This window comes from Nerophis ophidion, linkage group LG21 (assembly GCF_033978795.1).
Source record: "Nerophis ophidion isolate RoL-2023_Sa linkage group LG21, RoL_Noph_v1.0, whole genome shotgun sequence".
NCBI classification, from domain to species: domain Eukaryota; kingdom Metazoa; phylum Chordata; class Actinopteri; order Syngnathiformes; family Syngnathidae; genus Nerophis; species Nerophis ophidion.
The window spans coordinates 46,954,322-46,979,321 of record NC_084631.1 but is presented as its reverse complement, the minus strand read 5'-3'; the positions used below and the strand labels follow the sequence as shown (position 1 = coordinate 46,979,321).

The following is a 25,000-nucleotide window of genomic DNA, read 5'->3' as shown; positions in this document are numbered from 1 at the left end:
CTGCACCCACGCTCGCTGGATCCCATCGGCTCCTGGCTTGTTCCTATCGTTGGTCTGAAGGATGAGGTTTGCCACCGTCACTCCTGCTATCCCCGCCTCCGGAGGCTGTGTCGGGCCCCACCTGGATTAGCTGCTGCCTTGGACGTGCTGGCCCCCGCAAGGTTCGGTCTTGTGAACGCAAGATCTTTGACAAACAAAACGTTTATCCTGAAGGATTTTTTCACTTCCCGCGGACTTCAAGCTGAAAAAGCAGTCCTATCGGGTTCTTTTGGCTCATAGAACTCCAGAGGCAGTGGACAGGTACTGACGGGCCAAGCGGTGTGCAGTTTTAACGGTCTTGGTGGCAAAAACTCGTACATGAAAAGAGTTCAGGGAAGCCATGGAAAACGACTTCCGGACGGTTTCGAAGCGATTCTGGACCACCATACGCCACCTCAGAAAGGGGAAGCAGTGAACTGTCAACACCGTCTTTGGTGCGGATGGTGTTCTGCTGACTTCGACTGCGGATGTTGTTGATCAGTGGAGGGAATACCTTGAAAACCTTCTCAATCCCACCAACACGTCTTCCTATGAGGAAGCAGTGCCTGGGGTATCTGTGGTGGACTCTCCTATTTCTGGGGCTGAGGTTGCTGAGGTAGTTAAAAAACTCCTCGGCAGCAAGGCCCCGGGTTTAGATGAGATCCGCCCGGAGTTCCTTAAGGCTCTGGATACTGTGGGGCTGTCTTGGTTTACAAGACTCTGCAGCATTGCTTGGACATCAGAGGCGGTACCTCTGGATTGGCAGACCGGCGTGGTGGTCCCTCTCTTTAAGAAGGGGGACCGGAGGGTGTGTTCCAACTATCGTGGGATCACACTCCTCAGCCTTCCCGGTAAGGTTTATTCAGGTGTACTGGAGAGGAGGCTACGTCGGATAGTCGAACCTCGGATTCAGGAGGAACAGTGTGGTTTTTGTCCTGGTCGTGGAACTGTGGACCAGAAAAAGTGCTATATAAATATAATTCTCTTCACACTTCACTACAGTCTGTGTGTGGTTCTACACATGAAGGCAGGCATACACTCCATTTAGTGCTCTCCTATGTCCTTGACTCTTTGAACTTAGTACAGTCTGTGTGTGGTTCTACACATGAAGGCAGGCATACACTCCATTGAGTGCTCTCCTATAGTTTGTGGGTTTTTAATCTGGACATTAGCGACGCTGTGTTCTCTGATCATATGTCGATCCTGTTTGATATTCCCACTCAGTGTCCGGTTAAATTGTGCGCTCCACCCCAATGCTCTCGCATGTTTAATTCTTCAAATCCTGCTCTGTTCTCCTCCATTTTTTCAACTCTTTGTGATGATAATTCTGCAGCCTCTGTATGTCCAAATACTGAAGAGTTGGTTTCTGGGTTCAACTCTATTTGTTTACAAACACTGGACACGAATGACGTCACTCGTGCAGCCGGGCACTAATGTAGGAGAGCAGAGAGAAGATGGAAAAAGGACAGGCTGCATGTGTCCTTTGCCATTTTTACAGAAAGCCTGCTTTCCTTTCAGATGACTGTAAAAGCAGAGATGAATATCTATCTATCTCAGATTATATCTTCTAACTGTAACAACCCCAGAGTTCTGTTCAAAACTATTAACACTGTCATTGATGCTCCCAAATCTGTTGCTTTTGATGCTTCTTTGGAATTCTGTGAAAATTGTGTCCATTTTTTCACTGACAAAATTGTGTCAACTAGAGCCAGTTTATCCCAGCCTTCGTGTGACCCTTCTGTTCCTCTACATTTCTCTTCTGTTTTCCATCAGTTTGAGCCGGTGTCCTTTTCTTTTTTAAATGCCACAGTTAGTCATATGAAGCCCTCTGGTTCTGCTGCAGATGTCCTCCCACCTCGCCTGTTTAAGGAGGTATTTGCTACTATTGGATCAAGTGTCCTTAACATTATCAATAGTAGCCTCTCTTCCGGAATAGTTCCAGTAGAGTTTAAACATGCAGTGGTACGACCTCTACTTCAAAAACCAAGCCTCGGCCCCTCTCTCCTCTCTAACCTTAGACCTATCTCTAATCTTCCATACATTTCCAAGATATTAGAGAAGGTTGTCTACAGTCAGTTGTTGCCCTTCTTAGAGGATAATGCTATCACTGAGCTGTTCCAGTCTGCTTTTAAAGTCCTCCACAGCACAGACTCAGCGCTTCTAAAAGTTTTTAACGATATCCTCCTGTCAACTGATTCTGGTAAATATCAATCAATCAATCAATGTGTACTTATATAGCCCTAAATCACTAGTGTCTCAAAGGGCTGCACAAACCACTACGACATCCTCGGTAGGCCCACATAAGGGCAAGGAAAACTCACACCCAGTGGGACGTCGGTGACAATGATGACTATGAGAACCTTGGAGAGGAGGAAAGCAATGGATGTGGAGCGGGTCTAACATGATACTGTGAAAGTTCAATCCATAATGGATCCAACACAGTCGCGAGAGTCCAGTCCAAAGCAGATCCAACACAGCAGCGAGAGTCCCGTTCACAGCGGAGCCAGCAGGAAACCATCCCAAGCGGAGGCGGATCAGCAGCGCAGAGATGTCCCCAGCCGATACACAGGCAAGCAGTACATGGCCACCGGATCGGACCGGACCCCCTCCACAAGGGAGAGTGGGACATAGAAGAAAAAGAAAAGAAACGGCAGATCAACTGGTCTAAAAAGGGAGTCTATTTAAAGGCTAGAGTATACAAATGAGTTTTAAGGTGAGACTTAAATGCTTCTACTGAGGTGGCATCTCGAACTGTTACCGGGAGGGCATTCCAGAGTACTGGAGCCCGAACGGAAAACGCTCTATAGCCCGCAGACTTTTTTTGGGCTTTGGGAATCACTAATAAGCCGGAGTCCTTTGAACGCAGATTTCTTGCCGGGACATATGGTACAATACAATCGGCAAGATAGGATGGAGCTAGACCGTGTAGTATTTTATACGTAAGTAGTAAAACCTTAAAGTCACATCTTAAGTGCACAGGAAGCCAGTGCAGGTGAGCCAGTATAGGTATATATGTATGTATATATGTATATAAAGGTATATACAGTATAGGTATATATGTATGTATATATGTATATAAAGGTATATACAGTATAGGTATATATGTATGTATATAAAGGTATATACAGTATAGGTATATATGCATGTATATATGTATATAAAGGTATATACAGTATAGGTATATATGTATGTATATAAAGGTATATACAGTATAGGTATATATGTATGTATATATGTATATAAAGGTATATACAGTATAGGTATATATGTATGTATATATGTATATAAAGGTATATACAGTATAGGTATATATGTATGTATATAAAGGTATATACAGTATAGGTATATATGTATGTATATAAAGGTATATACAGTATAGGTATATATGTATGTATATATGTATATAAAGGTATATACAGTACAGGCGTAATGTGATCAAACGTTCTAGTTCTTGTCAAAAGTCTAGCAGCCGCATTTTGTACCAACTGTAATCTTTTAATGCTAGACATGGGGAGACCCGAAAATAATACGTTACAGTAGTCGAGGCGAGACGTAACAAACGCATGGATAATGATCTCGGCGTCTTTAGTGGACAAAATGGAGCGAATTTTAGCGATATTACGGAGATGAAAGAAGGCCGTTTTAGTAACGCTTTTAATGTGTGACTCAAAGGAGAGAGTTGGGTGGAAGATAATACCCTTGTTTTATTATTTGGTTGTCAAATGTTAAAGTTGTATTATTAAATAGAGGTCGGTGTCTAGCAGGACCGATAATCAGCATTTCCGTTTTTTTGGCATTAAGTTGCAAAAAGTTAGCGGACATCCATTGTTTAATTTCATTAAGACACGCTTCCAACTGACTACAATCCGGCGTGTTGGTCAGCTTTAGGGGCATGTAGAGTTGGGTGTCATCAGCATAACAGTGAAAGCTAACACCGTATTTGCGTATGACGTCAACCAGCGGGAGCATGTAGATGCTGAAGAGTACAGGGCCAAGGACCGAACTCTGGGGAACTCCACACGTTACCTTAACATAGTCCGAGGTCACACTGTTATAGGAGACGCACTGCATCCTATCAGTAAGATAAGAGTTAAACCATGACAGGGCTGAGTCTGACATACCAATTCGTATTTTGATACGCTCTAATAAAATATTATGATCGACGGTATCGAAAGCAGCGCTAAGATCGAGGAGCAGCAACATAGATGACGCATCAGTCCATTGTTAGCAATAGATCATTAGTCAATTTTGCGAGGGCTGTCTCAGTCGAGTGATTTGCCCTGAAACCGGATTGAAAGGTTTCACATAGATTGTTAAACGCTAAGTGCTCATTTAGCTGCTCTGCAACAATTTTTCGAGGATTTTCGAAATAAAGGGAAGGTGAGACACCGGTCGGTAGTTTACCATGAGGTCAGGATCGAGGTTAGGTCTTTTAAAGAGAGGATGAATAACCGCTTTTTTGAATGCTAGGGGAACAGTGCCCGAGGAAAGTGATAAGTTTATAATATTTAGCACTGATGGACCTAATAATACAAAAAGCTCCTTGATAAGTTTCCCAGGAAGTGGGTCAAGTAAACATGTTGTTTGTTTTATTCCATTTACACGTTGTAACAATCCTTCTAATGTTATTTCATCAAAACGAGAGAAACTATTTTGGATATTTGCAGTATCCGCCGTATATACAATCGTGTCAGTGTTACTATAACCCCGTTGTAGCTGGGACGCATTGTCTTTAATCTCCTTTCTAATAAGTTCAATTTTCTTATTAAAGAACTTCATAAAGTCATCTGCCGAATGGGTGGAGCTACTGGAAGGAGTCCCTTGTTGGGTTAGCGATGCTACTGTACTAAACAAAAATTTTGGATCGTTTTTATTAATGCGGATGAGATTTGAGTAATAATTAGTTTTAGCTAAGGTAAGCATGCGTTTATAAGTTATTAAACCATCACTCCATGCTTGATGGTGCACCTCAAGTTTAGTCGTGCGCCATTTGCGTTCCAGCTTTCTACATAATAATTTCTGAGCTCTAGTTTCTTCAGTAAACCATGGCGTACGCCTTTTTGGAGCCTTTTTTAACTTCAGCGGTGCTATACTATCAATGGTTTCGCGCAGGGCGTTGTTAAAGTTGTTAGTGAGGTTATCAATAGAGCCCACATACTTTGGGAACGGTGCCATTACCGAGGGCAGTAGGTCCGCAAGAGTCGTCGTTGTGGCAGCATTAATGTTGCGGCTGCTATAGCAGTTATTAATATTATTAGCTTGCCGAACATGAGTCTGAACTTCGAATTTTATAAGGTAATGATCGGACATTACTTTAGTATACGGGAGCATCATAACTTTGGAAACGGTGATACCTCTGACAAGCACTAGGTCTATCGTATTACCGCTGCGATGCGTCGGTTCATTTATTATTTGTGTAAGACCACAGCTATCAATTATAGTCTGGAGCGCCACGCACGGTGGGTCCAATGGGGTATTCATATGGATATTAAAGTCCCCCATTATAATTATATTATCGGCGTGCGTCACTAGATCAGCAACAAACTCTGAGAATTCACTAATAAAGTCCGAATAGGGCCCTGGGGGGCGGTAGATAACGGCCAGGCACAGAGGCAGAGGTGTGGCAGACTTCATAGAAAGCACCTCAAACGATTTATGTTTATTATTTAAGTTAGGACTAAAGTTAAAGTTTTCGTTGTATATTAGTGCGACACCCCCTCCCCTTTTGAGGTGACGGGCAATATGCGCATTCGTATAGTTAGGAGGGGATGCCTCATTTATCGCAAAAAAGTCATCTGGTTTAAGCCAGGTTTCGCTAAGACCGATGACGTTAAGGTTGTTGTCTCTAATGACCTCATTGACTAATAACGCTTTGGGAGACAAAGATCTGATGTTTAGAAAGCCCATATTATAGGTAGTGGGCTGTTTTAAGGAGTTGTTGATAAAATTATCCGTAGTAGCAATATTAATAATGTTGCGTTTATTATGCGCAGTGTACTTAAAATAATTACGACCATATCTAGGAATTGATATGACGGGAATTTTCAGATTGTCTACTTGGCGCTGCGATAAACTGAACGCATCATAATTTTCCACCTCAGTAGAACGCATGTCTAACTCTGACGTAGTCATAGACACAGTAGAAAAAACATTTTGTGAGTTGTGTATTATTCTACGAAAATTGCTATGTGTACAGGGATCATCCACATCCAGAATTGTCTGGCGGTCGTAAGTGATCCCGGAGTGACCACGCTGTAAGCCAGCCAGGACATTTGCAGAATTGTCCGCTATTTTTGCCAAATGTTCCATCTTTACCAAGAGCCCCTCCACGCCGGGCGACGCCATCTTGTTAAGAAAAGGCGTTAACAAAATAAAAGCATGAAAACAACATACACAAATGTGCGATAAAATAATTGTCGGCATTAATAGATTGATGAGTTAACTCATAATTAACGCATTAATTTGCCCACCCCTAGTAAAAATAGACAGTTTTATGTCTTCCACAGCTCCTCTAGGGGCGGTTTAGCTCGGTTGGTAGAGCGGCCGTGCCAGCAACTTGAGGGTTGCGGGTTCAATTCCCGCCTCTGCCAACCTAGTCACTGCCGTTGTGTCCTTGGGCAAGACACTTTACCCACCTGCTCCCAGTGCCACCCACACTGGTTTAAATGTAACTTAGATATTGGGTTTCACTATGTAAAGTGCTTTGAGTCACTAGAGAAAAAGCGCTATATAAATATATAATTCACTTCACTCTACCACACGGGGTCCCCCAGGGCTCAATCCTTGCCCCAATCCTTTTTGAGCTTTACCTTCTCCCCCTTGGTTCTATTTTTAGGAAGTATGGTATTGCATTTCATTTTTATGCCGATGATTGCCAGATCTATTTTCCCATGGCACAAAATAACTTGGTTCAAGGTCTCATTGACTGCCTGCACGACATCAAAGCCTGGCTTTCAGCTAACTTCCTGAGCCTAAGTGAAGACAAAAGAGAAGTTATGTTGTTAGGTCCAAGTCGCTCTCCCTCCCCCAACGTTGACCTTGGCACTCTGACCCCGTATCTCAGCGACTGTCACAAACCTGGGGGTAAAGTTCCACTCAGATTTTAAATTCGAAAAACAAATCAGCAGCGTCGTTCAAAAAGCTTTTATCAATTACGCCAAATAGCGAAAGTCTAACCGCTTCTATCAGGACATGATCTGGAGAAATTCATTCCCGCCTTTATCTGGACTGGTTTAGACTACTGCAATGGCCTGTATGTAGGCATTATCCAGGCCTGCAGCTGGTGCAGAACTTATCTGGACTGGTTTAGACTACTGCAATGGCCTGCATGTAGGCATTAGCCAGGCCTGCAGCTGGTGCAGAACTTATCTGGACTGGTTTAGACTACTGCAATGGCCTGCATGTAGGCATTAGCCAGGCCTGCAGCTGGTGCAGAATTTATCTGGACTGGTTTAGACTACTGCAATGGCCTGCATGTAGGCATTAGCCAGGCCTGCAGCTGGTGCAGAATTTATCTGGACTGGTTTAGACTACTGCAATGGCCTGCATGTAGGCATTAGCCAGGCCTGCAGCTGGTGCAGAACTTATCTGGACTGGTTTAGACTACTGCAATGGCCTGCATGTAGGCATTAGCCAGGCCTGCAGCTGGTGCAGAACTTATCTGGACTGGTTTAGTCTACTGCAATGGCCTGCATGTAGGCATTAGCCAGGCCTGCAGCTGGTGCAGAACTTATCCGGACTGGTTTAGACTACTGCAATGGCCTGCATGTAGGCATTAGCCAGGCCTGCAGCTGGTGCAGAACTTATCTGGACTGGTTTAGACTACTGCAATGGCCTGCATGTAGGCATTAGCCAGGCCTGCAGCTGGTGCAGAACTCTGCTGCGGGTCTGCTAACACAGACCCGCAGACGTCAGCACATCACCCCTATATTAGTGTCCCTTCACTGGCTCCCTGTGTGTTATCCAATCCATTTTAAACTCCTTCTGTTTGTTTTCAAATGTCTAAACAACCTCGGGCCAACATATCTCTCCGACCTCCTTCAGCCTTACTGCCCCACTCGAAGCCTAAGATCATGTGATCAGCTGCTACTGAGGGTCCCTGACACAAGGCTGAAGCTTAGAGGTGACAGAGCATTGGCCACTGCTGCTCCCAGGCTCTGGAACCACCTACCTCTGAGTGTTAGACAAGCCTCCTCTCTTCCTATTTTTAAATCTCTATTAAAAAGATGCTTTTATTCCTTGGCTTTTAACACTGAGTGATATCCATCCTGCAATGGTGCCCCATTCTACACCTGCTGTCAACCTGTTTTTATCTTTTATTTATTTATTTTTTGATCATGTTCTGTTTGTGTTGTGTTTGCTAGGTTCTGCTTTTTAACCTGCCCATTGTACAGCACTTCGGCCACCCCTGTGGTAAATTTGAAATGTGCTATAGAAATAAAGTTGATTTGATTCCCGGCTACTGTCCGCCGACCGCCGTGTTGCTGCAGGGAGGAAAAGCGGACGGACACACAATACAGAAATAACATTATTCTCAGTGCATGGGCTAAATACAAATATATTCCACAACCCCAAACATGTCTTTTTCAAAGCCTGCAGTGAAGAGAAAGGTTAGTGATGAGCAAAGACAATTTTGGGGAAAGTTTTTTTTTTTCTTTTGTCATGAAAAAGGGAGTTTTTTTGGGTTGGTGCACTAATTGTAAGTGTATCTTGTGTGTTATGTGATTTAATTAAAACAAAATTGAAACCACTGGTGTAGCATGTTTAGCTGTTCCTCATCTTCCATTGACAATACTTGTAAAAAAAAAAACATAGTTTATTTGTCGGCGTGGAGGCGAGGTTTGCGGTCCTAAAAAATGTCTTTGCTCTGTGGAGGGACGTTAGCCGCTCGCTAGCTAGTGAGAGTGCGTTGAAGACACGTTTGTTCACTTGTCTCCGTCAAATGTGCGGGACACAGATATCTTGTTCACTAATACACCCCCATACCATCACACATGTGTAAGTTACCCATGTCTTGTTCACTAATACACCCCCATACCATCACACATGTGTAAGTTACCCATGTCTTGTTCACTAATACACCCCCATACCATCACACATGTGTAAGTTAGTCATGTCTTGTTCACTAATACACCCCCATACCATCACACATGTGTAAGTTAGTCATGTCTTGGGCACTAATACACCCCCATACCATCACACATGTGTAAGTTACCCATGTCTTGTTCACTAATACACCCCCATACCATCACACATGTGTAAGTTAGTCATGTCTTGTTCACTAATACACCCCCATACCATCACACATGTGTAAGTTACCCATGTCTTGTTCACTAATACACCCCCATACCATCACACATGTGTAAGTTAGTCATGTCTTGGGCACTAATACACCCCCATACCATCACACATGTGTAAGTTAGTCATGTCTTGTTCACTAATACACCCCCATACCATCACACATGTGTAAGTTACCCATGCCTTGTTCACTAATACACCCCCATACCATCACACATGTGTAAGTTACCCATGTCTTGTTCACTAATACACCCCCATACCATCACACATGTGTAACTAACCCATGTCTTGTTCACTAATACACCCCCATACCATCACACATGTGTAAGTTACCCATGTCTTGTTCACTAATACACCCCCATACCATCACACATGTGTAAGTTAGTCATGTCTTGTTCACTAATACACCCCCATACCATCACACATGTGTAAGTTACCCATGTCTTGTTCACTAATACACCCCCATACCATCACACATGTGTAAGTTACCCATGTCTTGTTCACTAATACACCCCCATACCATCACACATGTGTAAGTTAGTCATGTCTTGTTCACTAATACACCCCCATACCATCACACATGTGTAAGTTACCCATGTCTTGTTCACTAATACACCCCCATACCATCACACATGTGTAAGTTACCCATGTCTTGTTCACTAATACACCCCCATACCATCACACATGTGTAAGTTAGTCATGTCTTGTTCACTAATACACCCCCATACCCTCACACATGTGTAACTAACCCATGTCTTGTTCACTAATACACCCCCATACCATCACACATGTGTAAGTTAGTCATGTCTTGTTCACTAATACACCCCCATACCCTCACACATGTGTAACTAACCCATGTCTTGTTCACTAATACACCCCCATACCATCACACATGTGTAACTAACCCATGTCTTGTTCACTAATACACCCCCATACCATCACACATGTGTAACTAACCCATGTCTTGTTCACTAATACACCCCCATACCATCACACATGTGTAAGTTAGTCATGTCTTGTTCACTAATACACCCCCATACCATCACACATGTGTAAGTTAGTCATGTCTTGTTCACTAATACACCCCCATACCATCACACATGTGTAAGTTACCCATGTCTTGTTCACTAATACACCCCCATACCATCACACATGTGTAAGTTACCCATGTCTTGTTCACTAATACACCCCCATACCATCACACATGTGTAAGTTACCCATGTCTTGTTCACTAATACACCCCCATACCATCACACATGTGTAAGTTAGTCATGTCTTGTTCACTAATACACCCCCATACCATCACACATGTGTAAGTTACCCATGCCTTGTTCACTAATACACCCCCATACCATCACACATGTGTAAGTTACCCATGTCTTGTTCACTAATACACCCCCATACCATCACACATGTGTAAGTTACCCACGTCTTGTTCACTAATACACCCCCATACCATCACACATGTGTAAGTTACCCATGTCTTGTTCACTAATACACCCCCATACCATCACACATGTGTAAGTTACCCATGTCTTGTTCACTAATACACCCCCATACCATCACACATGTGTAAGTTAGTCATGTCTTGTTCACTAATACACCCCCATACCATCACACATGTGTAAGTTACCCACGTCTTGTTCACTAATACACCCCCATACCATCACACATGTGTAAGTTACCCATGTCTTGTTCACTAATACACCCCCATACCATCACACATGTGTAAGTTACCCATGTCTTGTTCACTAATACACCCCCATACCATCACACATGTGTAAGTTACCCATGTCTTGTTCACTAATACACCCCCATACCATCACACATGTGTAAGTTAGTCATGTCTTGTTCACTAATACACCCCCATACCATCACACATGTGTAAGTTAGTCATGTCTTGTTCACTAATACACCCCCATACCATCACACATGTGTAAGTTACCCATGTCTTGTTCACTAATACACCCCCATACCATCACACATGTGTAAGTTACCCATGTCTTGTTCACTAATACACCCCCATACCATCACACATGTGTAAGTTACCCATGTCTTGTTCACTAATACACCCCCATACCATCACACATGTGTAAGTTACCCATGTCTTGTTCACTAATACACCCCCATACCATCACACATGTGTAAGTTAGTCATGTCTTGTTCACTAATACACCCCCATACCATCACACATGTGTAAGTTACCCATGTCTTGTTCACTAATACACCCCCATACCATCACACATGTGTAAGTTACCCATGTCTTGTTCACTAATACACCCCCATACCATCACACATGTGTAAGTTAGTCATGTCTTGTTCACTAATACACCCCCATACCATCACACATGTGTAAGTTACCCATGTCTTGTTCACTAATACACCCCCATACCATCACACATGTGTAAGTTAGTCATGTCTTGTTCACTAATACACCCCCATACCATCACACATGTGTAAGTTAGTCATGTCTTGTTCACTAATACACCCCCATACCATCACACATGTGTAAGTTAGTCATGTCTTGTTCACTAATACACCCCCATACCATCACACATGTGTAAGTTACCCATGTCTTGTTCACTAATACACCCCCATACCATCACACATGTGTAAGTTACCCATGTCTTGTTCACTAATACACCCCCATACCATCACACATGTGTAAGTTACCCATGTCTTGTTCACTAATACACCCCCATACCATCACACATGTGTAAGTTACCCATGTCTTGTTCACTAATACACCCCCATACCATCACACATGTGTAAGTTAGTCATGTCTTGTTCACTAATACACCCCCATACCATCACACATGTGTAAGTTAGTCATGTCTTGTTCACTAATACACCCCCATACCATCACACATGTGTAAGTTACCCATGTCTTGTTCACTAATACACCCCCATACCATCACACATGTGTAAGTTACCCATGTCTTGTTCACTAATACACCCCCATACCATCACACATGTGTAAGTTAGTCATGTCTTGTTCACTAATACACCCCCATACCATCACACATGTGTAAGTTACCCATGTCTTGTTCACTAATACACCCCCATACCATCACACATGTGTAAGTTAGTCATGTCTTGTTCACTAATACACCCCCATACCATCACACATGTGTAAGTTAGTCATGTCTTGTTCACTAATACACCCCCATACCATCACACATGTGTAAGTTAGTCATGTCTTGTTCACTAATACACCCCCATACCATCACACATGTGTAAGTTACCCATGTCTTGTTCACTAATACACCCCCATACCATCACACATGTGTAAGTTAGTCATGTCTTGTTCACTAATACACCCCCATACCATCACACATGTGTAAGTTACCCATGTCTTGTTCACTAATACACCCCCATACCATCACACATGTGTAAGTTAGTCATGTCTTGTTCACTAATACACCCCCATACCATCACACATGTGTAAGTTAGTCATGTCTTGTTCACTAATACACCCCCATACCATCACACATGTGTAAGTTAGTCATGTCTTGTTCACTAATACACCCCCATACCATCACACATGTGTAAGTTACCCATGTCTTGTTCACTAATACACCCCCATACCATCACACATGTGTAAGTTACCCATGTCTTGTTCACTAATACACCCCCATACCATCACACATGTGTAAGTTAGTCATGTCTTGTTCACTAATACACCCCCATACCATCACACATGTGTAAGTTACCCATGCCTTGGGCACTAATGCACCCCCATACCATCACACATGTGTAAGTTAGTCATGTCTTGGGCACTAATACACCCCCATACCATCACACATGTGTAAGTTACCCATGTCTTGTTCACTAATACACCCCCATACCATCACACATGTGTAAGTTAGTCATGTCTTGTTCACTAATACACCCCCATACCATCACACATGTGTAAGTTACCCATGTCTTGTTCACTAATACACCCCCATACCATCACACATGTGTAAGTTACCCATGTCTTGTTCACTAATACACCCCCATACTATCATAGATGCTGCCTACAACACTTTCACCCTCCAACAATCACTAATGCACCCCCATACCATCACACATGCTGCCTAGAACACTTTTTGCCTATAACAGTCTGGAGGGTTCTTTTCCACTTTGGTCCGGAGGACAAAACGACCACAATTTCCAAAAACAATTTGAAATGTGGACTCGTCAGACGACAGAACACTTTTCCACTTTGCATATGTCCATCTTAGATGAGCTCGGGCCCAGTGAAGCCGGTGGCAATTCTGGGTGTTGTTGATGGCTTTGGCTTGCCATTGTAGAGTTTTAACTTCCACTTACAGATGTAGTGACCAACTGTAGTTACTGACAGTGGTTTTCTGGAGTGTTCCTGAGCCCATGCGGTGATATCCTTTACACACTGATGTCACTTTTTGATGCAGTAGCGCCTGAGGAATCCAAGGTCTGTAATACCATGGCTTACGTGCAGTGATTTCTCCAGATTCTCTGAACCTTTTGAGGATTTTACATACCGCAGATGTAGAAATCCCTAAATTCCCGTCCTTTCATGGAAGCTGCTTTTGTAGCCAATCATGGCACCCACCTGTTCCCAATTAGCCTATTCACTTGTGGCATGTTCCAAAAAATTGCAAAAAATAATAAAAAACTCCAGTTTGAACATGAAATATCTTGTCTTTGCAGTCTATATTCAGTTGAATATAAGTTGAAAAGGATTAGCAAATCATTGTAGTCTCTTTTTATTTAGCATTTACACAAGGTGACGACTTCACTGCTTTTGGCTTTTGCATCATTTGTTATATCGTCTACATGGTGCAAGTCATGCTACTTTTCACTCATCATTTGAATACAGTGTGTACTAAATGAATGTCATGTAGGTTGGTCCTATTACATTGCATTTATTGGGGGGGGGGGGATACCATTTGGATTATTTTCCCAAATGGTGCAAAACAGGAGTCAGTTATTGGGGGGTTGTGCTATTCCAGAGGCGACACCTGTCAGATGTGATGAGCAGCGAGCGCTGTCACTTCAGTTGGTTTATCAATGTGTTCCAGTGAAGTGAGGCAAGTGGCTGTGGTTGCCTCACAGCAGCCAGAAGTCTGCTTCTCGGTATCAGTCTTTGTCACTTTGTGGTCTAACTGACTTCACAGGCCCACCCTTGTACTTCACTTGGATGTTGAGGATGAGCGGCTTTATTTCAGGGACTTTATATTTGTATATTTGCTGCTTATCAGTCAGATCAGCCTGTGTTGGTCTGCAGCCGCCCAGATAAGAAGAGTCGGCTGGCAAGAGCAACAACCCTGCTTGTAATTCATTCCTGCTTCCTTCCCCAGCCGCCTTCGCACTCTGCACCTGGGACTTCAAAACCTTGCTCCCTTTTCTGGGTTGTCCCCATTCCAATATTATGATACTGGCACCAATATGATTTTGATACTTTTTGATATTTTTCTAAATAAAGGGGACCACCATAAATTGGTTGTATTCAAAGTCCTCATGTGTCCAGGGTGTACTTGCCAACCTTCACACCTCCGATTTTGGGGGTGGGGGTTGTATATATTTTCAAGTATTTCTTTTATATATATATATATATATATATATATATATATATATATATATATATATATATATATATAAAAATATATATATATATATATATATATATATATATATATGTTTGTGTGTATATGTATGTATGTATGTGTGTGTGTGTGTGTGTGTGTGTGTGTGTGTGTGTGTGTGTGTGTGTGTGTGTGTGTGTGTGTGTGTGTGTGTGTTGGGCCAGCGTGTTCAATGGAGAAGTCTGAAAAGTCTCCAAAAAGTGCAGGCAGCATAACTCTTCTTCCCCTTCCAGCTGTCCTGGAAGAACTGAAATTATTTTTTTCTATCATTTTGGAACTTGCAAGCGTACTTCTTCTTCTTACCCGTCGTCGCCAAGTCTCTTCTTTGTTATTCTGCTTTGTCTCTTGTTATGTTTTGGACATTACTACTTGCCGTAGTTTTGAAGCAATGCATGATGGGAGTCTGGATGTTGTGTGTCCCCTCTTCCTGTGCACCATTGCTGGGTGTGTTCTGGACATTCTCTGCACCCTGGCATCCGGCTTGTCTCGTGGGACTGGAACCCGGGTTGGTATTTTGGACAAAACTGGGACTTTTGGCTGCTTTTTCCCTTCTTCTTCCCAGCCTTCCTGTGCACCATTAAACTAATTATAGCTGAGTGATTTCAACTCTTGTATCAAATAATGTTGACATTGTTCCGTGGAAAAGACCTGCTTATGTTACCAAGAACACATTCAGTGTATTCATTGTGGGACATCCAGCTGTCTTCTGTAGTCCAACAGGTCTGGTAGCCTACTATAAAGAAAGTTATGACATGTCAGTTTTTAGCACTCTGTACTTAACGTTGTTTCCAGGTAGATTAACACCTAACATTTAGCTTTCACACGCAACATAAGGCGGCTGCATTAAGGAAACACATGGCTCAGTATATGTACCTTGGTTCTTCCTCTATAGTGTCACACACGTGTGTGTGTGTGTGTGTGTGTGTGTGTGTGTGTGTGTGTGTGTGTGTGTGTGTGTGTGTGTGTGTGTGTGTGTGTGTGTGTGTGTGTGTGTGTGTGTGTGTGTGTGTGTGTGTGTGTGTTTGCATGCGTGCCTGAGGACTGAGAGCTAGTCAAGATACTATGATGGACACACGCACGTACACACGCACGCACGCACACACACACACACACGCACACACACACACGCACACACACACACGCACACACACACACGCGCGCACACACACGCATGCACACACACACACGCATGCACACACACACACGCACACACACACACACACACACACACACACATTCTCTCGGGTGACTAAGGTGGCTTTTTAAAAAGGCCACCTGTTAGAGATTAAAGGGCACCTGGGGGCGGAGTAAAAAAAAAATTGGTGCGGAACAATGTTGAAGAAAACTATTGTTTGCGGGGGTGTTTCTCTTTTCAAAATGACAAATATTAACTTTTCAGGTAGAAAGAAGTGAACCTTTTAATTGAGCATCAGTGTTACAGTACATCAGTGTTACAGTACATCAGTGTTACAGTACATCAGTGTTACAGTACATCTGTGTTACAGTACATCAGTGTTACAGTACATCAGTGTTACAGTACATCTGTGTTACAGTACATCTGTGTTACAGTACATCGGTGTTACAGTACATCAGTGTTACAGTACATCTGTGTTACAGTACATCAGTGTTACAGTACATCAGTGTTACAGTACATCTGTGTTACAGTACATCTGTGTTACAGTACATCAGTGTTACAGTACATCAGTGTTACAGTACATCAGTGTTACAGTACATCAGTGTTACAGTACATCAGTGTTACAGTACACCAGTGTGTTGCAGTACATCAGTGTTGCAGTACATCAGTGTTACAGTACATCAGTGTTACAGTACATCAGTGTGTTGCAGTACATCAGTGTTACAGTACATCAGTGTTACAGTACATCAGTGTGTTGCAGTACATCAGTGTTACAGTAAATCAGTGTTACAGTACATCAGTGTTACAGTACATCAGTGTTGCAGTACATCAGTGTTACAGTACATCAGTGTTACAGTACATCAGTGTGTTGCAGTACATCAGTGTTGCAGTACATCAGTGTTACAGTACATCAGTGTTACAGTACATCGGTGTTGCAGTACATCAGTGTTACAGTGCAAAAGTGTTACAGTACATCAGTGTTACAGTACATCAGTGTTGCAGTACATCAGTGTTACAGTACATCAGTGTTACAGTACATCAGTGTGTTGCAGTACATCAGTGTTGCAGTACATCAGTGTTGCAGTACATCAGTGTTACAGTACATCGGTGTTACAGTACATCGGTGTTGCAGTACATCAGTGTTACAGTGCAAAAGTGTTACAGTACATCAGTGTTACAGTACATCTGTGTTACAGTACATCAGTGTTACAGTACATCAGTGTTACAGTACATCAGTGTGTTGCAGTACATCAGTGTTACAGTACATCAGTGTTACAGTACATCGGTGTTGCAGTACATCAGTGTTACAGTACATCAGTGTTACAGTACATCAGTGTGTTACAGTACATCAGTGTTACAGTACATCAGTGTTACAGTACATCAGTGTGTTGCAGTACATCAGTGTTACAGTACATCAGTGTTACAGTACATCAGTGTGTTGCAGTACATCAGTGTTACAGTACATCAGTGTTACAGTACATCAGTGTTACAGTACATCGGTGTTGCAGTACATCAGTGTTACAGTACATCAGTGTTACAGTACATCAGTGTTACAGTACATCAGTGTGTTGCAGTACATCAGTGTTGCAGTACATCAGTGTTACAGTACATCAGTGTTACAGTACATCGGTGTTGCAGTACATCAGTGTTGCAGTACATCGGTGTTACAGTACATCGGTGTTGCAGTACATCGGTGTTACAGTACATCAGTGTTACAGTACATCAGTGTTACAGTACATCAGTGTTACAGTACATCGGTGTTACAGTACATCAGTGTTGCAGTACATCGGTGTTGCAGTACATCAGTGTTACAGTACATCTGTGTTATAGTACATCGGTGTTACAGTACATCGGTGTTACAGTACATCAGTGTTACAGTACATCAGTGTTGCAGTACATCAGTGTTGCAGTACATCAGTGTTACAGTACATCAGTGTTGCAGTACATCTGTGTTACAGTACATCGGTGTTACAGTACATCAGTGTTGCAGTACATCTGTGTTACAGTACATCAGTGTTACAGTACATCAGTGTTACAGTACATCGGTGTTACAGTACATCAGTGTTACAGTACATCGGTGTTACAGTACATCGGTGTTACAGTACATCAGTGGTGCAGTACATCGGTGTTACAGTACGTCAGTGTTACAGTACATCGGTGTTACAGTACATCAGTGTTACAGTACATCGGTGTTACAGTACATCGGTGTTACAGTACATCAGTGTTACAGTACATCAGTGTTGCAGTACATCATTGTTACAGTACATCTGTGTTACAGTACATCAGTGTTGCAGTACATAGGTGTTACAGTACATCGGTGTTACAGTACATCAGTGTTGCAGTACATCTGTGTTACAGTACATCAGTGTTACAGTACATCAGTGTTACAGTACATCAGTGTTACAGTACATCAGTGTTGCAGTACATCAGTGTTGCAGTACATCGGTGTTACAGTACATCGGTGTTACAGTACATCAGTGGTGCAGTACATCGGTGTTACAGTACGTCAGTGTTACAGTACATCTGTGTTACAGTACATCGGTGTTACAGTACATCAGTGTTACAGTACATCAGTGTTGCAGTACATCATTGTTACAGTACATCTGTGTTACAGTACATCAGTGTTGCAGTACATAGGTGTTACAGTACATCGGTGTTACAGTACATCAGTGTTGCAGTACATCTGTGTTACAGTACATCAGTGGTACAGTACATCGGTGTTACAGTACATCAGTGTTGCAGTACATCGGTTTTACAATACATCGGTGTTACATTACATCGGTGTTACAGTACATCAGTGTTACAGTACATCGGTATTACAGTACATCAGTGTTACAGTACATCGGTGTTGCAGTACATCTGTGTTACAGTACATCGGTGTTACAGTACATCAGTGTTGCAGTACATCTGTGTTACAGTACATCGGTGTTACAGTACATCAGTGTTACAGTACATCAGTGTTACAGTACACCTGTGTTACAGTACATCAGTGTTACAGTACATCAGTGCTACAGTACATCTGTGTTACAGTACATCAGTGTTACAGTACATCTGTGTTACAGTACATCAGTGTTACAGTACATCAGTGTTACAGTACATCTGTGTTACAGTACATCTGTGTTACAGCACATCAGTGTTACAGCACATCTGTGTTACAGTACATCTGTGTTACAGTACATCAGTGTTACAGTACATCAGTGTTACAGTACATCTGTGTTACAGTACATCAGTGTTACAGTACATCGGTGTTACAGTACATCAGTGTTACAGTACATCAGTGTTACAGTACATCAGTGTTACAGTACATCTGTGTTACAGTACATCAGTGTTACAGTACATCTGTGTTACAGTACATCAGTGTTACAGTACATCAGTGTTACAGTACATCAGTGTTACAGTACATCAGTGTTACAGTACATCTGTGTTACAGTACATCAGTGTTACAGTACAGCCACATCTCAATCATTGCAGTGGAAGAGTGGCCGTGCGCAACCCGAGGGTCCATGGTTCAATCCCCACCTAGTACCAACCCCATTACATCCGTTGTGTCCTGAGCAAGACACTTCACCCTTGCTCCTGATGGGTGCTGGTTAGCGCCTTGCATGGCAGCTCCCTCCATCAGTGTGTGAATGTGTGTTCAATCAATCAATTAATTTTTATTTATGTAGCCCTAAATCACAACTGTCTCAAAGGGCTGCACAAGCCACAACCACATCCTCGGCTCAGAGTCCACATAAGGGCAAGGAAAAACTCAACCCAGTGTGATCTAACATAATCGGGAGAGTCCAGTCCATAGTGGATCCAACGTAATAGTGAGAGTCCAGTCCATAGTGGATCTAACATAATAGTGAGAGTCCAGTCCATAGTGGATCTAACATAATAGTGAGAGTCCAGTCCATAGTGGATCTAACATAATAGTGTGAGAGTCCAGTCCATAGTGGATCTAACATAATAGTGTGAGAGTCCAGTCCATAGTGGATCTAACATAATAGTGTGAGAGTCCAGTCCATAGTGGATCTAACATAATAGTGTGAGAGTCCAGTCCATAGTGGATCTAACATAATAGTGTGAGTGTCCAGTCCATAGTGGATCTAACATAATAGTGAGAGTCCAGTCCATAGTGGATCTAACATAATAGTGAGAGTCCAGTCCATACTGGATCTAACATAATAGTGAGAGTCCAGTCCATAGTGGATCTAACATAATAGTGAGAGTCCAGTCCATAGTGGATCCAACATAATAGTGTGAGTCCAGTCCATAGTGGATCTAACATAATAGTGTGAGTCCAGTCCATAGTGGATCTAACATAATAGTGAGAGTCCAGTCCATAGTGGATCTAACATAATAGTGAGAGTCCAGTCCATAGTGGATCTAACATAATAGTGAGAGTCCAGTCCATAGTGGATCTAACATAATAGTGAGAGTCCAGTCCATAGTGGATCTAACATAATAGTGAGAGTCCAGTCCATAGTGGATCTAACATAATTGTGAGAGTCCAGTCCATAGTGGATCTAACATAATAGTGAGAGTCCGGTCCATAGTGGATCTAACATAATAGTGAGAGTCCAGTCCATAGTGGATCTAACATAATAGTGAGAGTCCAGTCCATAGTGGATCTAACATAATATTGTGAGAGTCCGGTCCATAGTGGATCTAACATAATAGTGAGAGTCCAGTCCATAGTGGATCTAACATAATAGTGAGAGTCCAGTCCATAGTGGATCTAACATAATAGTGAGAGTCCAGTCCATAGTGGATCTAACATAATAGTGTGAGTGTCCAGTCCATAGTGGATCTAACATAATAGTGAGAGTCCGGTCCATAGTGGATCTAACATAATAGTGAGAGTCCAGTCCATAGTGGATCTAACATAATAGTGAGAGTCCAGTCCATAGTGGATCTAACATAATAGTGAGAGTCCAGTCCATAGTGGATCTAACATAATAGTGTGAGTGTCCAGTCCATAGTGGATCTAACATAATAGTGAGAGTCCAGTCCATAGTGGATCTAACATAATAGTGAGAGTCCAGTCCATACTGGATCTAACATAATAGTGAGAGTCCAGTCCATAGTGGATCTAACATAATAGTGAGAGTCCAGTCCATAGTGGATCCAACATAATAGTGTGAGTCCAGTCCATAGTGGATCTAACATAATAGTGTGAGTCCAGTCCATAGTGGATCTAACATAATAGTGAGAGTCCAGTCCATAGTGGATCTAACATAATAGTGAGAGTCCAGTCCATAGTGGATCTAACATAATAGTGAGAGTCCAGTCCATAGTGGATCTAACATAATAGTGAGAGTCCAGTCCATAGTGGATCTAACATAATAGTGAGAGTCCAGTCCATAGTGGATCTAACATAATTGTGAGAGTCCAGTCCATAGTGGATCTAACATAATAGTGAGAGTCCAGTCCATAGTGGATCTAACATAATAGTGAGAGTCCGGTCCATAGTGGATCTAACATAATAGTGAGAGTCCAGTCCATAGTGGATCTAACATAATAGTGAGAGTCCAGTCCATAGTGGATCTAACATAATAGTGAGAGTCCAGTCCATAGTGGATCTAACATAATAGTGAGAGTCCAGTCCATAGTGGATCTAACATAATAGTGAGAGTCCAGTCCATAGTGGATCCAACATAATAGTGAGAGTCCGGTCCATAGTGGATCTAACATAATAGTGAGAGTCCAGTCCATAGTGGATCTAACATAATATTGTGAAAGTCCAGTCCATAGTGGATCTAACATAATAGTGAGAGTCCAGTCCATAGTGGATCTAACATAATAGTGAGAGTCCAGTCCATAGTGGATCTAACATAATATTGTGAAAGTCCAGTCCATAGTGGATCTAACATAATAGTGAGAGTCCAGTCCATAGTGGATCTAACATAATAGTGAGAGTCCAGTCCATAGTGGATCTAACATAATAGTGAGAGTCCAGTCCATAGTGGATCTAACATAATATTGTGAGAGTCCAGTCCATAGTGGATCTAACATAATATTGTGAGAGTCCAGTCCATAGTGGATCTAACATAATAGTGTGAGAGTCCAGTCCATAGTGGATCTAACATAATAGTGAGAGTCCAGTCCATAGTGGATCCAACATAATAGTGTGAGTCCAGTCCATAGTGGATCTAACATAATAGTGTGAGTCCAGTCCATAGTGGATCTAACATAATAGTGAGAGTCCAGTCCATAGTGGATCTAACATAATAGTGAGAGTCCAGTCCATAGTGGATCTAACATAATAGTGAGAGTCCAGTCCATAGTGGATCTAACATAATAGTGAGAGTCCAGTCCATAGTGGATCTAACATAATAGTGAGAGTCCAGTCCATAGTGGATCTAACATAATTGTGAGAGTCCAGTCCATAGTGGATCTAACATAATAGTGAGAGTCCAGTCCATAGTGGATCTAACATAATAGTGAGAGTCCGGTCCATAGTGGATCTAACATAATAGTGAGAGTCCAGTCCATAGTGGATCTAACATAATAGTGAGAGTCCAGTCCATAGTGGATCTAACATAATAGTGAGAGTCCAGTCCATAGTGGATCTAACATAATAGTGAGAGTCCAGTCCATAGTGGATCTAACATAATAGTGAGAGTCCAGTCCATAGTGGATCCAACATAATAGTGAGAGTCCGGTCCATAGTGGATCTAACATAATAGTGAGAGTCCAGTCCATAGTGGATCTAACATAATATTGTGAAAGTCCAGTCCATAGTGGATCTAACATAATAGTGAGAGTCCAGTCCATAGTGGATCTAACATAATAGTGAGAGTCCAGTCCATAGTGGATCTAACATAATATTGTGAAAGTCCAGTCCATAGTGGATCTAACATAATAGTGAGAGTCCAGTCCATAGTGGATCTAACATAATAGTGAGAGTCCAGTCCATAGTGGATCTAACATAATAGTGAGAGTCCAGTCCATAGTGGATCTAACATAATATTGTGAGAGTCCAGTCCATAGTGGATCTAACATAATATTGTGAGAGTCCAGTCCATAGTGGATCTAACATAATAGTGTGAGAGTCCAGTCCATAGTGGATCTAACATAAAATTGTGAAAGTCCAGTCCATAGTGGATCTAACATAAAATTGTGAAAGTCCAGTCCATAGTGGATCTAACATAATAGTGTGAGAGTCCAGTCCATAGTGGATCTAACATAATAGTGTGAGAGTCCAGTCCATAGTGGATCTAACATAATAGTGTGAGAGTCCAGTCCATAGTGGATCTAACATAATAGTGTGAGTCCAGTCCATAGTGGATCTAACATAATAGTGAGAGTCCAGTCCATAGTGGATCTAACATAATAGTGAGAGTCCAGTCCATAGTGGATCTAACATAAAATTGTGAAAGTCCAGTCCATAGTGGATCTAACATAATGGTGAGAGTCCAGTCCATAGTGGATCTAACATAATAGTGTGAGAGTCCAGTCCATAGTGGATCTAACATAATAGTGTGAGAGTCCAGTCCATAGTGGATCTAACATAATAGTGAGAGTCCAGTCCATAGTGGATCTAACATAATAGTGAGAGTCCAGTCCATAGTGGATCTAACATAATAGTGTGAGAGTCCAGTCCATAGTGGATCTAACATAATAGTGTGAGAGTCCAGTCCATAGTGGATCTAACATAATTGTGAGAGTCCAGTCCATAGTGGATCTAACATAATAGTGAGAGTCCAGTCCATAGTGGATCTAACATAATAGTGTGAGAGTCCAGTCCATAGTGGATCTAACATAATAGTGTGAGAGTCCAGTCCATAGTGGATCTAACATAATTGTGAGAGTCCAGTCCATAGTGGATCTAACATAATAGTGAGAGTCCGGTCCATAGTGGATCTAACATAATAGTGAGAGTCCTGTAACGATCTGTCACTTACTTTCTGATAGTTTTTCGTGTTTTGTACTTTGTTTCCTGTTCAGTGCTCTTATTTTGTCATACTTCCTGTTTACTCCGCTGAGCACTGTTTTTGTCACACTCGCCGTTGATTGGCAGCGGTCCTCAGCTGCTGTCAATCAACATAGGTCTATTTATGTTTCACTCGAGCACTCCTCAGTGCTCGAAGTTAAAACCATGTTGGGAACATCTCCATGCAAGACTGCTTTCTGTTTATATCTTTTACTTTGATGAAATTAAAATCATCTTACCGGCTTTCTGCTCTCCTGGATTTTTGCATACTTGAGGTCACACAACTGCAGCCATGCGACATCCCAACAAGTCCAGTCCATAGTGGATCTAACATAATAGTGTGAGTCCAGTCCATAGTGGATCTAACATAATAGTGTGAGAGTCCAGTCCATAGTGGATCTAACATAATAGTGAGAGTCCAGTCCATAGTGGATCTAACATAATAGTGAGAGTCCAGTCCATAGTGGATCTAACATAATAGTGAGAGTCCAGTCCATAGTGGATCTAACATAATAGTGTGAGAGTCAGCATGGGGCTCCACTTTTAACTCTTTTTCTTAGTTAGTCAATATTTACAAAGTAACAATAATGACATATTCAGTATCTCAGGTAACTAGGACTGTTTTGTGTTTTGTTTTTACTTTATGGACAAGATATGGAGATATGTGTCATATATCACCACTTGGCAATCAAAGTGGAAAAGGAAAACCCAACCAAAAATTGTAGGCTTCTTCACGCGACGAAGCCGGCCTACTTCACCACAGTCGGTAGTCTATTGCAGTGGTTCTCGACCTTTTTTCAGCAATGTATCCCCTGTCAAATTTTTTTAATCTAAGTACCTCCTATTCAGAGCACATGAAAGCATGGAGAAAAGTGGAACAAAAACACGTCCGAATGCATTTTTCATTTTTGCCTAGTCAGGGATAATCCAACCAACAAACCAGTGTCATATTTTGCTTACTTTCCAGCATGTGTGAGCTTGTCACATCTTGCTATTTCCATAAATGACAAAGTCAAGCGA

At 42.1% G+C, this 25,000-nt stretch overlaps 1 protein-coding gene across 1 annotated transcript in view; it reads left to right on the top strand.

Annotated features, from left to right (window-relative positions):
• The window catches only part of LOC133540233 (cyclin-dependent kinase 6-like), a 48,949-nt gene that overhangs the window by 4,599 nt on the left and 19,350 nt on the right, over nt 1-25,000 (top strand). The gene's annotated exons all lie outside the window — the stretch shown is intronic.